General features: G+C 42.6%; 1 long non-coding RNA gene across 1 annotated transcript; it reads left to right on the forward strand.

Moving 5' to 3' along the window:
* The first annotated feature begins 1,988 nt into the window (after window positions 1-1,988).
* On the forward strand, window positions 1,989-5,396 carry LOC309533007. Its single transcript, XR_014220088.1, has 3 exons — window positions 1,989-2,688; window positions 3,854-4,038; window positions 4,762-5,396. It is a non-coding gene; the product is annotated as an uncharacterized lncRNA (long non-coding RNA).
* The last annotated feature ends 8,824 nt before the right edge of the window (window positions 5,397-14,220 follow it).

Below are 14,220 nucleotides of genomic sequence, written 5' to 3' on the forward strand. Positions count from 1 at the left end.
AGGCTTTCAGCTAGGCATCTCTAAAAATGCCATGAAAACCTACCAAAGATGAAACAAAATTCAGTGTGGCGACATGCCCATCATTCAATGTGTTATAAATTCTGTTAGATTACCTTGCAGTAAGATACCGCGGATAATTAATAGGGATGAATGGAAAATCAAGCAACACTTTAAAAGGGTTTTGGCAGAGAGGGGAATGAATGCATTACCACTCTTCTCTGCTGAAACCCTGGAGTGGACTAAGACATATGGAACAGATTCAGCAATTGATTCTTGGCACGTGCTGAGAGACCCACAGTGCCTAGGCCTCCGTAAACTTGCTCCAAATTCTTCAGCGTGTAGATGAAATGATGATACCACTGCCCTCCTTTGGGCACTGGAGACTTTGCAGCGCATGCCTCCCCATGCCCAATAATTAATCTTTCATATTTGGCTACATAAATAGCATTTAATTGTCAGTCTCAGAACTAAAAATACAACGGCTAGCTTATGCACGTCTCTGTAAAATCTCATCAGTAACAATAGGAGACTCAAATGTATTCTGTGTTAGCTTAGAACTAACCTTTGCGTCTCATTACCAATCCGATCAAAGCCTCTCCTGCTAGGAAGTTGTCTTTCCTTCATGGCAACAAAGCTGTCTTTATTCACCTGTGCTTTCTGACAGGAACTTCAGTTTTCCAGCAGGCTATATGTGCCTGCCTTCATATAACCACACCTATTCTCTCCCTACCTGTAAAAGTTGCTTCGAAACAGCTTTTTCAGCCTACTTCAACGCCTTATGCAGAGAATTGGGTTTCCTGATTACCGTAGTTAACTGAGTGACGTTTTCCAGCATTGTGGGCATTCTGATCATGCTTCAGGCGCAGGAGCAGTGTCATAAACAAGCAATCTGGAAAGTCATGTTAAGCAACCAGTAGGATGATTGATAGGTCTCGTGCATCCAAAACACGCACAAACTGGCTTTGGCAGTCAGACTGAATGGATGATGCAGTGGAAGGAGAAGCAGGGAACTTCCGTCGCTCATGGAACAAAGTGTCTAGTGACTCTAATCTTACGACACCTTCATGGCGCACAACTGCCTTCTGGCTTAAAATACTTTTGACATGTGCTGCTGACACGGGCAGGCAGGGGACAGATGCACAGATATGTGCCTGGTACATTTCAGTCATTTTCATCACTGCATTTTCCAGTATCACGGCAAGTTAAAAAAAGAGATCAACACTGCGGCCAGAGATTTTGAATGTTGCAATAACTTCCCATATGTTAGCTCAGTCGTCCGTACAACAATCCAGTGAGGTTGGTGCAGTTGTGTAAGTTTAAACAACAACCACGGCACTTTTACATACTGTACATGCAGTCTTTTCCTCCCTTTTTTTCCTAGAGGAAAGGGTCACACGGATTTGGAAGCTGCCTTTTAATGAGCCAGACCCTTGGTTCATCTTGTCCAGTGTACACAAAGTGGCAAGGGCTGTCCAGGGTTTTGGGCAGAGAGTATTCTTAGCCTCACCTGGAGAGGCCAGGAATTGAAGGTGGGATCATCTTCATTCAAAGCAAGTGCTCTGCTACTTGGGTCATGACAATTCATGTGAAAATTGGGGGGCGGGGCGGGATAGATTTCTAGTTTCATTTAGGTAACCTTATCTGCAATGTGAAAAGGCTTGTTAGCCTGGCAAGTACAGTGGTACCTCTGGTTACGTACTTAATTCATTCCGGAGGTCCGTTCTTAACCTGAAACTGTTCTTAACCTGAAGCACCACTTTAGCTAATGGTGCCTCCTGCTGCCGCCGTGCCGCCAGAGCACGATTTCTGTTCTCATCCTGAAGCAAAGTTCTTAACTCGAAGTACTATTTCTGGGTTAGCGGAGTCTGTAACCTGAAGTGTATGTAACCTGAAGTGTATGTAACCTGAGGTACCACTGTATTCTTTCTTCTTCTTCTTCTTCTTCTTCTTCTTCTTCTTCTTCTTCTTCTTCTTCTTCTTCATCTGTCTCGGGAGACAATGGAGGAGTGTCCCTTTGGGGGGTGAAGTCAAACTGTTGGAAGGTTCTCTCCATCATTATAGTCATCATCATCATCATTTTATTTATTTATACTCTACCTTTCAGGACAACTCCTTACAAGTAGCTTACAGCTTTCAAAATATATAACATCATGTAAAACAAAATACAAAACAGCACCGATACAATCTCTTCTTAAAACTTTCTCAGTCTCAGGTGATGACAAACGGGACTTCCTTCTTGCCTCCAACACACAATGCTTTTCCAGTGGTTCAGTGGTTCAGCGGTTCAGCTGTCAATCACTGAATATTGAGACAGGCAAGAACTGACTGGCAAGCAATAAAAATAAAAATATGTGTACATGTGTGAACCTGGCAACCTGCCCCTTGAGGACCGCGGATCCATTAGATGACTTTTTTTTTTAATACTGGTGCCAATGGCTTGAGGCACATAGCAGCCATGGGAGAGGTTGGGACCATAGTAAGGGCAAATGATTAAAAAAACCCCGTCCAGCCTCCCTCCAGCTATGGTTCTGATCAGACTCCCCCACTTACGGTACTTTAGATCAGCTTCCCTCAATTAAGGGTCTTTCAGATGTTGTGGAACGCCAGCTCTTATCAGCCCCTGTTGGCATGGCCAAAATGATCAGCGATTGTGGGAGTCATGGGACAACAACATCTAGAAGGTAACAGGTATGGGAATGCTATTCTGAAGAATAAATCACACAAATGCTAATAATCACAAAGAGCACCATGTGTTGCGCAGCTCTGAATGTGAACGGACTCTAATGTTGGGGGAGTCTATCTGGAGCGGAACAAAGGAGCTGAGAGGTTGCTCCAATCTACCCAGTAGTCCTTGTGACACCTTGTGGCTGAAAAAAATACAGCTTGAGCATGGAGAATGGTTTTTCTTTTACACAACAGCCTCTCCTTTTAGTTGACTTTAAAAAAGTAAATAAAAGAATGACTTATTCCCTTTGATTGCCTGGGGACTATCACTTGAAGTGCACGTTCCATTTTAAAGGTAGATTTGCCGAGTCTGTCAGTTGTTCTGGCAGGTGTCAAAAGGTCAGGTATCCACGCTGATTCCTTTAGAAGCATCAAAGTAATCTTTGATACCATGGGGACAGCCAAGTGCATGATTCATAATTAATACATTTTCTCAAGGAACTGAGCTGTTCCTGCTTATGAGCTGATTTCTGGGCTTGTATCACATTCAAAATCTTCTCCCTTTGGCTAATTAAACAACCAATGTCCTTTTTAAACTGGGTGTGTTTTGTTTTTTACTATGGGATAACACTCACCTTTTTGCCCTGCTCTTTCAAGGCAGATGTCTGCGCTTTAACACTCCATGTCTCTCTCTGTGTGTGTGCCACAAGCTTCCCCCATGAAAATCCACTCTTTAAAGATGAATCGGAGCAAAGACAATTTCCCACGGATTGCTGTTTGCTCCAATTGAGTTTTAAAGAGCAGCTTTTTGTGAGGAAAGTTCCAGACTGCAGTGTTTACCAAACTTGGGTCTCCAGCTGTTTTTGGACTACAACTCCCATCATCCAGCAAGACTACTGGTCAGGGATGATGGGAATTGTAGTCTAAAAGCAGGTGAAGATTCAAGTTTGGGAAACACTGCTCCAGAGCAAAACAGGATGCTGATACGCAGAGCTTTAATTTGTGGACCATGCCTAGAAAGAGAGGAGGAAAGGTAAATGTGGATATGCTATGTTTTTTGTGTTTTTATATTGTAACCCCCCCCCCTGTGTTCCTCAGATGAAATTTAATAATAATAATACACCAGACTGGCAGTTTAGTAAAAACACTTTATGTACCAGTTGGTCTTCATCTGCTGTTTCCTTTCCAGAGCTATGAGCCCTTTCTGCTGTTCTCTTGACGCATGATCTTTTACATGCTCCTCCGCCACTCAAACTTGGCACCAAAGCTGTGGGAAACCTACACAAGTGTGTCTGACCTCGTACTCTTGTGGAAAGCTCATAAATGGATTCTGGTGCTATGATTAACATATGGAGGGCTGCCATAAATCAAACTGTACGTACTTAAGAAGGCTGGGCTAGTCTAATGGGAAACAATGTGCAGGAGCGATGAAAAAAATTAACCCAGGGCAGTGCAGATCAATGCAATCATATGATGCATCCCTTAATGTTCTGATCAGTGCCACTACGATAAGGATCACAGGAACTATCCAAATCTCTCTCTCTTAAAAAAATCACCATGGTCCCAAAGATATCTGACCGAAGCCTCTTGGGTTTTTAAAGGCTAATTGGCTGCAAAGATTGAATTGTTTTTGGCTGGTGAACATGCTCTCCATTGGGTGGAATAAACTCTGCTCTTTATAGGCTATTTTCAGCTGAAAAGGTTTTTTTAATTTTTTTGCTGCTTCTCAGATATTTGCTGATGGTTTGAATATTTGCTAAAGGGTCACTGAATTTGATTAATGACTACGTTTAATTTTAAGATTCATTTTTTATGTTTATTTTAAGTTCTTTTCATTAGTTTGCCAAATGAAATATAGGTATGCGTTTTAAGCACGTTCTCTGTCTATTCCACTGCGGTATGCTAAATGCAATCATTGGGTTGTAGCCAACCATGTCATCCCATTAGCACAATAACTTCAATCAATACAATTTTTCTGTATCACTATCTTCCAAGCTCAGAGCAACCAGCTGTTTATCATGGGAATTATCTGCATGCTGCCTTAATTCTTGGCAATGCTGAATTAAACTGGTTACTAATTCTACATCTATATAATAGGTATCGCCCAACTCAGCCTCCTCATACTGTGAATGGTGGGACAACTTTGCACCCAGCAATGGATGAGGTACAGGCAACAGACATGTGTACAAATTTTGTTCAGCCAGTTCTGTGTGGAGGCACAGCTCTGCTTGTTAGAAAGCAGAGGCGGGGAAAATTATCACCTTCCAAACAATACAAATCCCATCATCCATGACTATTGGCCCTGGTGGGAGGGACTGATGGAATATGGAGTCCAACAACATCTGGAGGGCTACGGGTTCCCCATTCTTCCTCTAGACCAAACCTTCAGGGCTATTAGGTCCAGAGTAGCAAGGGATGGAGTCTATTTTGAACTTGCCTGCCTCGCTCACCCAAAACTAATAGTCAGGGGAGGGTGGAGGGACCTTGTGAGGCCTCCCTTGAGGGTGAGCAGCAGTGAGGAACCAGGATTTGCTGGGTCACCTCATCTTGGGACTTAGATGCTGAGCACAATTCAGAGTGTTGGTGCTGACCTTTAAAGCCCTAAACAGCCTCAGCCCAGTATACCTGAAGGAGTGTCTCCACCCCCATCATTCAGCCCAGACACTGAGGTCCAGCTCTGAGGGCCTTCTGGCGGTTCCCTCACGGCAAGAAGTGAGGTTATAGGGAACGAGGCAGAGGGCCTTCTCAGCAGTGGCGCCCACCCTGTTGAACACCCTCCCATCAGACATCAAGGAAATAAACAACTATCTGACTTTTAGAAGACGTCTGAAGGAAGCCCTGTTTAGTGAAGTTTTAAATGTTTGATGTTTTATTGTGTGTTTTTTAAATTTTTTTATTGATTTTTCCATGTATACTTCTTCTGACAATATATCTTTAACAATTTTTCATATTTCAACCCTCCTCCCCTGGACTTCCCTCATACTCCCGTTTTGTTTTATTTCCATATTGTTCACCTTGTGTATTGTTTCCCCCAAATTTCCTCAATACATATAGTCTTATTTTTTGTTGTATACAGTTGTGATTGTTTACTCAAACCCTGCCAATGAGTCCATTTCTTTACGTTGCCTCTTCATATATGTTGTAAATGGTTCCCATTCTCTTTTAAAGTCTTTGTTGTGTTGTGTTTTTAATGTTCTGTTGGGAGCTGCCCAGAGTGCCTGGGGAAACCCAGCCAGAGGGGTGGAGTATAAATAATAATTTATTATTATTATTATTATTATTATTATTATTATTATTATTATTGAGCATTGACACCTGCAGCCTCAGCCCAGGTAGCTACCTGCACTGGTGGAGGTTTAGTTAAGTTAAGGCACTTGAATATTTTGTTGGACTTGTATTCCCATTCACCTTGGAGTTAGGTCAATTGAAGACAGTAGGGCTTCCTTCTGAGCAGAGATCTGCAGGACTGCACTGTTAATGTAGTTGTAATGTAGATGTGTAATGTAGATGTGCCCCTTGTCTAGATTTTTAAGTTTCTGGGAGATGATCTATAACGAAATGAAAAAGGTATTCAAATATACCTTCCTGAAGAAACCAGAGGCCTTTCTCCTGGGCATTGTCGGCCAATTGGTGCCAAAGAAGGATATAATTTTCTTTATGTATGCCACAACAGCAGCAAGAATTCTCATCGCAAAGTATTGGAAGACACAAGATTTGCCCACACTGGAAGAGTGGCAGACGCAATTGATGGACTACATGGAACTGGCTGAAATGACTGGCAGAATCCGAGACCAGGGAGAAGAGTCGGTGAAAGAAGACTGGAAGAAATTTAAAGACTATTTAAAGAAATATTGTAAAATTAACGAATGTTAGAAGGATGTTGGATAGAAACTAAGTGGTTTCCAGCTGTAATGCTTTAGGAGACATGAAAAAAGGTTTATAAATGGGTAAAAGCTGAATGGTAAGGATTTGCTGAACTAACAAATTGAAGTGGAATACAAAGAAGGGAGGTATGAAGAGGTCCGGGGAAATAAGTGTAAGGAAGATATGTGACGGAAAATTAATTGTTTTTTAACTGTTTTTATGTTGTGTTTTGTATTTTGTCTATTTTTATTCTTATTTTCACTGTTATACTTTAAAAACCTTAATAAATATCTTCTAAAAAAAATATAGATTTTTAAGTTTAGATCAGTGCTTGGGAAATAGGTCTGCAGGCAATTGAATGGACCTTCCCTGTTCAGAGGCAAACTACATGCAGAGGGGGACAGTTAACGTTGGAGGGTTGTGGTCTGCTGGATCAGGGTATTGGTCCATCTAGTCTAGCATCCTGTTCTCACAATGGCCAACCAGTTGCCTAATGGGAAGCTTAAAAGCATCACCTGAGCACAACAACACTCTCCCCTCTTGTGGCTCCCAGCCATTGGCATACAAACTCACCCAGTTTATACACAAACACACGTCCCCCATTGAGGAAGCTCACGTACTGAAGCCACTGTGCACAGCTGTTTCTTTGTCCCAAGGTACCTTTGGGAAAGTTCTGCTCAGCGACCTCTGCACCTGCACCATCCCCCTAAGAGTTATGTTTAGCCTACTAATAGCGTGTCAAGAAACAAACAGCCCTGTCTCGTCCAGCATCTGCTAAGGCTTGCTTACCCCGCAGGGATCTCCTCAGTGTGGTTGTCAGAGGGACAGAGATCATTTTGTTCCCACCTGACGTGATCAGCCTTCAAGGTTACCAACAGATTATTTAAAGATGACTTGGCACGGCCCCTTTGGTTTATCATGTTGGTGACAGAATGTCATTTCCTTTACTGCAGGGCTGGAGTGCACCTTTGTCCCAGCATGTCACCATCTCTTCAGAAGCAGAGATGGGACCCTCAAGTTCTGAAATAGCTTCAGTCTGGAGATTGGCTAAAACTGGCTAATGCAAGTCTCTCTGCAGGTCTATTTTATTGTCAGAGAGCGTCGTCTCTATTAATGAATGCCTTTTATGGTTGGCAAACAGCACCCATTTACAGTGAAAGATTTCCTGGTTCTCACCCCATTAATAAACACATATCTCTTTTTAATGTGTTTCCTTGTTCCCAGTCAATTCAAATAATACTTGTTTTACAGACGAAGACTAAAACCATGCTTCCCTACCCCCTGCTTCATCAAAGGAAACTTTTTTTAATATAAAGAAATTATTGATATAAACACATACAAAATATATTAAAAGGGATAAGTGAAACCAATACAAATACCTGCAGAAATAGAAAACAAACAAATGAAATGAAAACACGGTGCAGAGGAAAATCTGAAAACAACTGACAATACAATATGACACAATACAATAAAAGGAAACTTGAAACATTAGGGAATGGAGCATGCAAGAGGGGGAAAGGCTAGGAAGAGAGGCTGTGACTGAGCCTTTTCCTCTGAGTCACAGTCTGATCTGGGAAGCAAGGTTTTGAGGGAGCATTTTCTGTGTGAGATAGGCAAAATGATACGATATTGGGTAGTGATAAGGGCATGGGAACGCAAATTCTCATTCAGGTACAGGAGTCTGCACTCGCAGAACAAGCTTGTAGGTAAGTGTGCTCAGAGAATTGTGTTCAGCTGGGAATTGCTGTGGATCTTAACTGGGATCATTTCCCTTTCAGGGGCTCCTTGTCTGATTTTTCTTCAGACTAAAAGTGATCCGTTGAAAGGCCCTCATGCACACACAATTAACTAGCATGAAGGGTAGTCTGGTATTGTATAGCCGGGGAAAGGGAAGGCACAGCGGGGGGAAGTCCAAGGTTCAGTACTTGACACCTCCACTTTAAAGGAACAGGGAGCAGGTGAAGAATTGCCTGACACCCTGGAAAGCCACTAGCAGCTGGACTAGACAACCGCCCCCCTTTCTTTAACATGCTTTAGAGCCTGTGAAGGACGGATGGTAGCTGGAGGGTGTGTGTGTGTGAAGGGGCAGTTGCTGGAGCTCAGTTGCTGTGCCGCCGAAGCTGTTGGCAAGACCAAAAACAAACAAAGTTCAGAAGTTTAAAACTAAAAAAAAAAGATAAATGAGAAAGGGTGGTGGTGGACAGAGACGAGCAAATCCCCCTGCCAAGAATTGTAAGCTCTTCCCCATCAACCACATTGGTTCCAATTCTGAACCGTTTTATCACACCCCTTTTATATCTCTGCTGGTTTCAGTCTAAATGCCCCACCCTTAAATTCCACCAAAGTGGAATGAAATGAGACCAGCCAGTTAGCTAGATGAACAGATCTGGTCTAAAACAGCTTCCTAAAGGCAGGATATAAATTCTCTTTTACATAATTGCTCAAATAGCTTTATCAATACGTTCATTGGGTCAACCTCTCTTTTGCTGAATAGGCAAAGCAGAGGATGCGACACGCTGAGCAAGCTCCCCAGTTTCATTTCCCAGCCAATGTGGTTATTTGTGAATGGAGGAAATAAAGGCCATTCAGTTATCAGTCAAAACAGACTTGGCTGTCCCTGAACTTTGCATAGAAAAGGGAATGCCATTGACAATGTGGGACGATCCCCTGCTCTGACTCCCAGGCAAACACAAGAGCAGAGAGACACAGTGGTACCTTGGGTTAAGAACTTAATTCATTCTGGAGATAATGGGGCCTCCCACTGCCGCCATGCCATTGGAGCACGATTTCTGTTCTCATCCTGAAGCAAAGTTCTTAACCCGAGGTACTATTTCTGGGTTAGCAGAGTCTATAGCCTGAAGCGTCTGTAACCCGAGGTACCACTGTATAGTGAAACATTAATAGTTATTATTGTACTATTAAAACAGCATATAAAATTCCCCTTTGTGCAGTATAAACAATCTGGAAAGGTAGAATGCATCTGAATTCCGCCTCCCGCCCCACCCCGAAGCCACGTTTAGTATTACCTTTTGGAATAGGACCCATTTTACATACAACCTATAATACAGTGGTACCTCGGGTTACAGACGCTTCAGGTTACAGACGCTTCAAGTTATAGACTCTGCTAACCCAGAAATAGTATCTCGGGTTAAGAACTTTGCTTTAGGATGAGAACAGAAATTGTGCGGCAGCAGCGCAGCAGCAGCAGGTGGCCCCATTAGCTAAAGTGGCACCTCAGGTTAAGAACAGTTTCAGGTTAAGAACAGACCTCCAGAACGAATTAAGTTCTTAACCCGAGGTACCACTGTATGTCAATGAGACAAATTTATTTAAGGGGTGGCTTATCCTACATGAATGCCCACCAGGGAGCCAGGAATGGTTTCCGATTACCGTTGGGCCAAAGCCAGATGTTTCTGCTATATAATCTGTGGAATAACTATTAGATACAGAATAGTTCATTTATCAGTTTTGCTCACATAAAAATGATCCTTACTTCAGCACTAGGGGATGGCGGACAGCGGATTACAAAGAGTTCAACAATATCTTTGGTTATCTACTGTCACCTTGTGTTTAAAAAATATAATTGCACTTAAGACCCCATTACTGTGAGCTGTAAACCCTGGAATGTAGAAAAACAGCTTGCAAAACATGTATGTCTTTAAAATATGGGTTTTGTAAAAGTCATTGAATTAGCTAATGTGTATTAATTACTACAGCATGTGTCTGTTCCCCCCCTGAAATATATAAAACATGCCTTTTGGGCTTACATATTATTATTTTTTCATATCAAATTAAACAAACAAAAAGAAGTATTTGCAGTCATCACAATAAAGCTTGATTATGATGACCTTTTGGGCTCTTGCTGAAAGAAAGGCATTTAGACTTCCCCATATTTTGTTAATTTCACATATTGTTGCACATATGGTTATGCAACAAGGCTAAGGAATGTAAAATGCAATTCCTGTCAGGGAAGAAATCTTCAGAAATGTAGCCCTTTGACTATCTTCCAGACCTTGTTGATGCATTGTACTATTTTTTGCTGTAACATTCTGTCTCCCTGGATTAGCTCTCAATATTTTTCCCATGCACGGAGATGTTTACCAGACATAAAAATGTTGACTTAGTTTACAAGACTTCTTGATCGATGACCATATGACCTGAGGATGGATACCTGGCTAGATCTGGAGGGTAGTCATTTCCGACAAAAATGTATTTTTCCTGTATCTGTATACACAAGAATCCTGTGGAGACAAAGCACGACATTCCAGCTGAATTGCAGCTCCTAGACAACAGAGAATGTTTGTGTAGTAAATGAGATTGATGCCATTCCAGTCAATATTGTTTTGCCCAGTAGGGGGTGCACATGTATTTTTATTTTTTATTTTGTGCTAGCGGTGGGGAACATTTCATCAATATACTTGTTTCTGTAAAAGATCGTTTCTGTATAAAAAGGGGTTTGAAAAGTATCTCTGCGGAATGCAGATTAGATAAAACCATGCCCAAGTTGACTCAGATATTTCCTAATTCAAATGAGACTTTCCCAACTTCATGCAGTCTCATAAGATCCCAGTTTATTGTTCTCCTATTCCTAGGATGAGGTAGAATTCAACCAGGTGAGGAGTGGAGGCCTACCCCTCCTTCTAGAGACATTGCTGACAACATATCTGTGCTTGACCAACTCTTTAGACATGTACCGGTAAATAAGGTGTCTAACAGGTTGGTCAGACCCATTAACCCAACAAAGGACTGGTTTGACCACTTCAGTAGTTCCCTTTGCTACAGACTCCCATCCTGGGACGCAGGTGACACTGTGGGTTAAACCACAGAGCCTAGGACTTGCCCATCAGAAGGTCGGCGGTTCGAATCCCCACGACGGGGTGAGCTCCCGTTGCTTGGTCCCTGCTCCTGCCAACCTAGCAGTTCGAAAGCATGTCAAAGTGCAAGTAGATAAATAGGTACCGCTCAGGCGGGAAGGTAAATGGCATTTCCGTGTGCTGCTCTGGTTCGCCAGAAGCGGCTTAGTCATGCTGGCCACATGACCCGGAAGCTGTACGCCGGCTCCCTCGGCCAATAAAGCAAGATGAGCGCCACAACCCCAGAGTCGGCCACGACTGGACCTAATGGTCAGGGGTCCCTTTACCTTTTACCCATCCTACAGATACAAAGACTTAAAGGTGACCCACAGCATTATCCACTCCCCCAATCCTGTAACAATAAGTTTGACTATAAAGCTCAGTTGCTACAGGTGCTTGACAAATGGGAACTACAACAAAATGTTGCAGTGTTGAGTGCTCCTGTTCTTGCTGCCTGCCAGCCAGAAAGCCTGCGAGCCATGCTTGCCTGCCTTCTTTCAAGATACTCCATTCCACTTTCCCTCAAGTTTCCCATATTTCCAACTCCAAACTGTCAATCAGCATGCAGTACCTGCTGAGCAAGCTCAGTGCACACAGAGATGTTTTTGTACTTCTAAACCTATTGATGATGATGATAATAATTTATTACTTATACCCCGCCCATCTGGCCGGGTCTCCCCAGCCACTCTGGGCAGCTCCCAAAAGAATATGGAAAACATGATAAAACATCAAACATTAAAAACTTCCCTAAACAGGGCTGTCTTCAGATGACTTCTAAAAGTCAGATAGTTGTTTATTTATTTGACATCTGATGGGAGGGCGTTCCACAGGGCGGGTGCCACTACTGAGAAGGCCCTCTGCTTGGTTCCCCGTAACCTCACTTCTCGCAGGGAGGGAACCTCCAGAAGGCCCTCGGAGCTGGACCTCAGTGTCCGGGCTGAATGATGGGGGTGAAACGCCCCTTCAGGTATACTGGGCTGAGGCTGTTTAGGGCTTTAAAGGTCAGCACCAACACTTTGAATTGTGCTCGGAAACGTACTGGGAGCCAATGAAAGTCTTTCAGGACCGGCGTTATATGGTCTCGGTGGCCACTCCCAGTCAACAGTCTAGCTGCCATGACTGGGAGTTGATGCCTACCTCTTGCACCAATAGGGACATGTGATCCATACCTGGAGAATAAATTTGTTATTAGTATATATCCAACAATGATGGTCAGTCCTACACTCATGTTCTGAAATAGCATGTAGTCTAAAGCATACCTCATTTTTCAATTGCACCCCCAGTGAACCATTTTCTGTCAGTCATGTCATGGTTTATGTGGGTACAATTTTGTAGCAGAAAAATAATAATAAAAATAGTGTGTGCAAACTCTGACTGTGGATGATAAATCTCTCCAGAATAAGAGGACCTAGTCACATACAGGCTCCGGCAACTGGTTTACCCTGCCATTACATGATGGCCGTAGTAAATTACTACTTGGTCACTTGCCTGTATTCACTCACAGAAAGAAGAACCAGAGGCATGTGAGGTTCTTTTTTTGTGGCAGTGGATACAACAAAGATTTGCTTTATTTCTGGAAAGAGAACAGGAAGTGGGAAGTCCAGCCTGCAAGTGAGTCGTGTTCACAGAAGGTGAGATTTGCCAGGTCCCAAAGGTCATGTCCACAGGTGAGTCACTCCATAAGCCTTATTGGGAGTGCCCCTAAGTATTTAATAAAATCAACCTGTCTCCTTAAATTAGTCACTTGTCCCCCCCCCCCCCCGTGTGTGTGTGTGTGTGTGAGAGAGAGAGAGAGAGAGAACTAAAATGCCACTTCCTCACCTCGATGAATACTCAGGACAAAAGGAACCATAACCAGCCTTCTTTTCCTCTTTTAATCTTTTAATTTCATTTTAGGGGGTGTGTGACAGAATCAGTTGGTATTTTGAAACATCAGCCATAGTTGCTGGTTATGCGATATAAGAACGTAAGAAGATTATACTAGTTTGAGTTTCCTGTGGAAATCAAAGCACAGGTAACCACTTATTGAGCTAATCTTGTAAAAGCATCAATTAAAAAGTTGCAACAAACGGTTCAGACACAAGTTATATATAAAATTCATTTGGCTTTCAAGGTTGTCATTTAGAAAAGAAAGTCTTTCCCCCTTGCCCCAAACACAAGTGTTTCACAGTACATGTGATTATTCCTCTGAGGGAGTTCTTCCGTAAGAGGTCCCTCAGCCTGTTTCTTCCACAATCCAGCTTGTAATATTAATTTTGCTCCCCAAGGTATTTTTTTTTAATAAAAAAGCCTTACATAAATTAAATCTTTCAGGGGCATGGCAAAGGTGTGGAGGTGATTGAGGGGCAAAATGTGCATCACAAAAAACAATTCGTCAGATATGGCAACCACACTGAATGAAGGAAAGATATAAACAGCAGCGAAGCGCTGAATGAAATACCAATGTCATAAAAATACCTGAATCAACATTTGACTGTACAAATGCCCAGCGTTCCCTGCAAGGAATCACTGATTGTTAAACCACACTAGGAATTGTAGCTGTGGGAGAGGAATCAGGGTCTCCTAACAACTCTGAGCACCCTTAAACAAACTACAGCTCCCAAAATTCTTTGGGGGAAGCCATCACTGTTTTAAATGGTACCCCTTTAAATGCATAGTGTGAATGTGGCCTTTGGGGAGGCTCAGCTCCCAGACATTCTGACTCATGGGTTCTATTAATGCAATAATGTAGGTCACACAGGCTAATTTAGGGAAGATAGGTTTCTTTTGTCTTCAGTTTTAATCTTCCATAGTGAAGGCCTTTGAGGATTTCTCTGATTCTTGTCTATTTCTTACGCTT

The sequence above is a fragment of the Podarcis vaucheri genome (genome assembly GCF_965113315.1).
Source record: "Podarcis vaucheri genome assembly, chromosome: 5".
Classification (NCBI taxonomy): Eukaryota; Metazoa; Chordata; class Lepidosauria; order Squamata; family Lacertidae; genus Podarcis; species Podarcis vaucheri.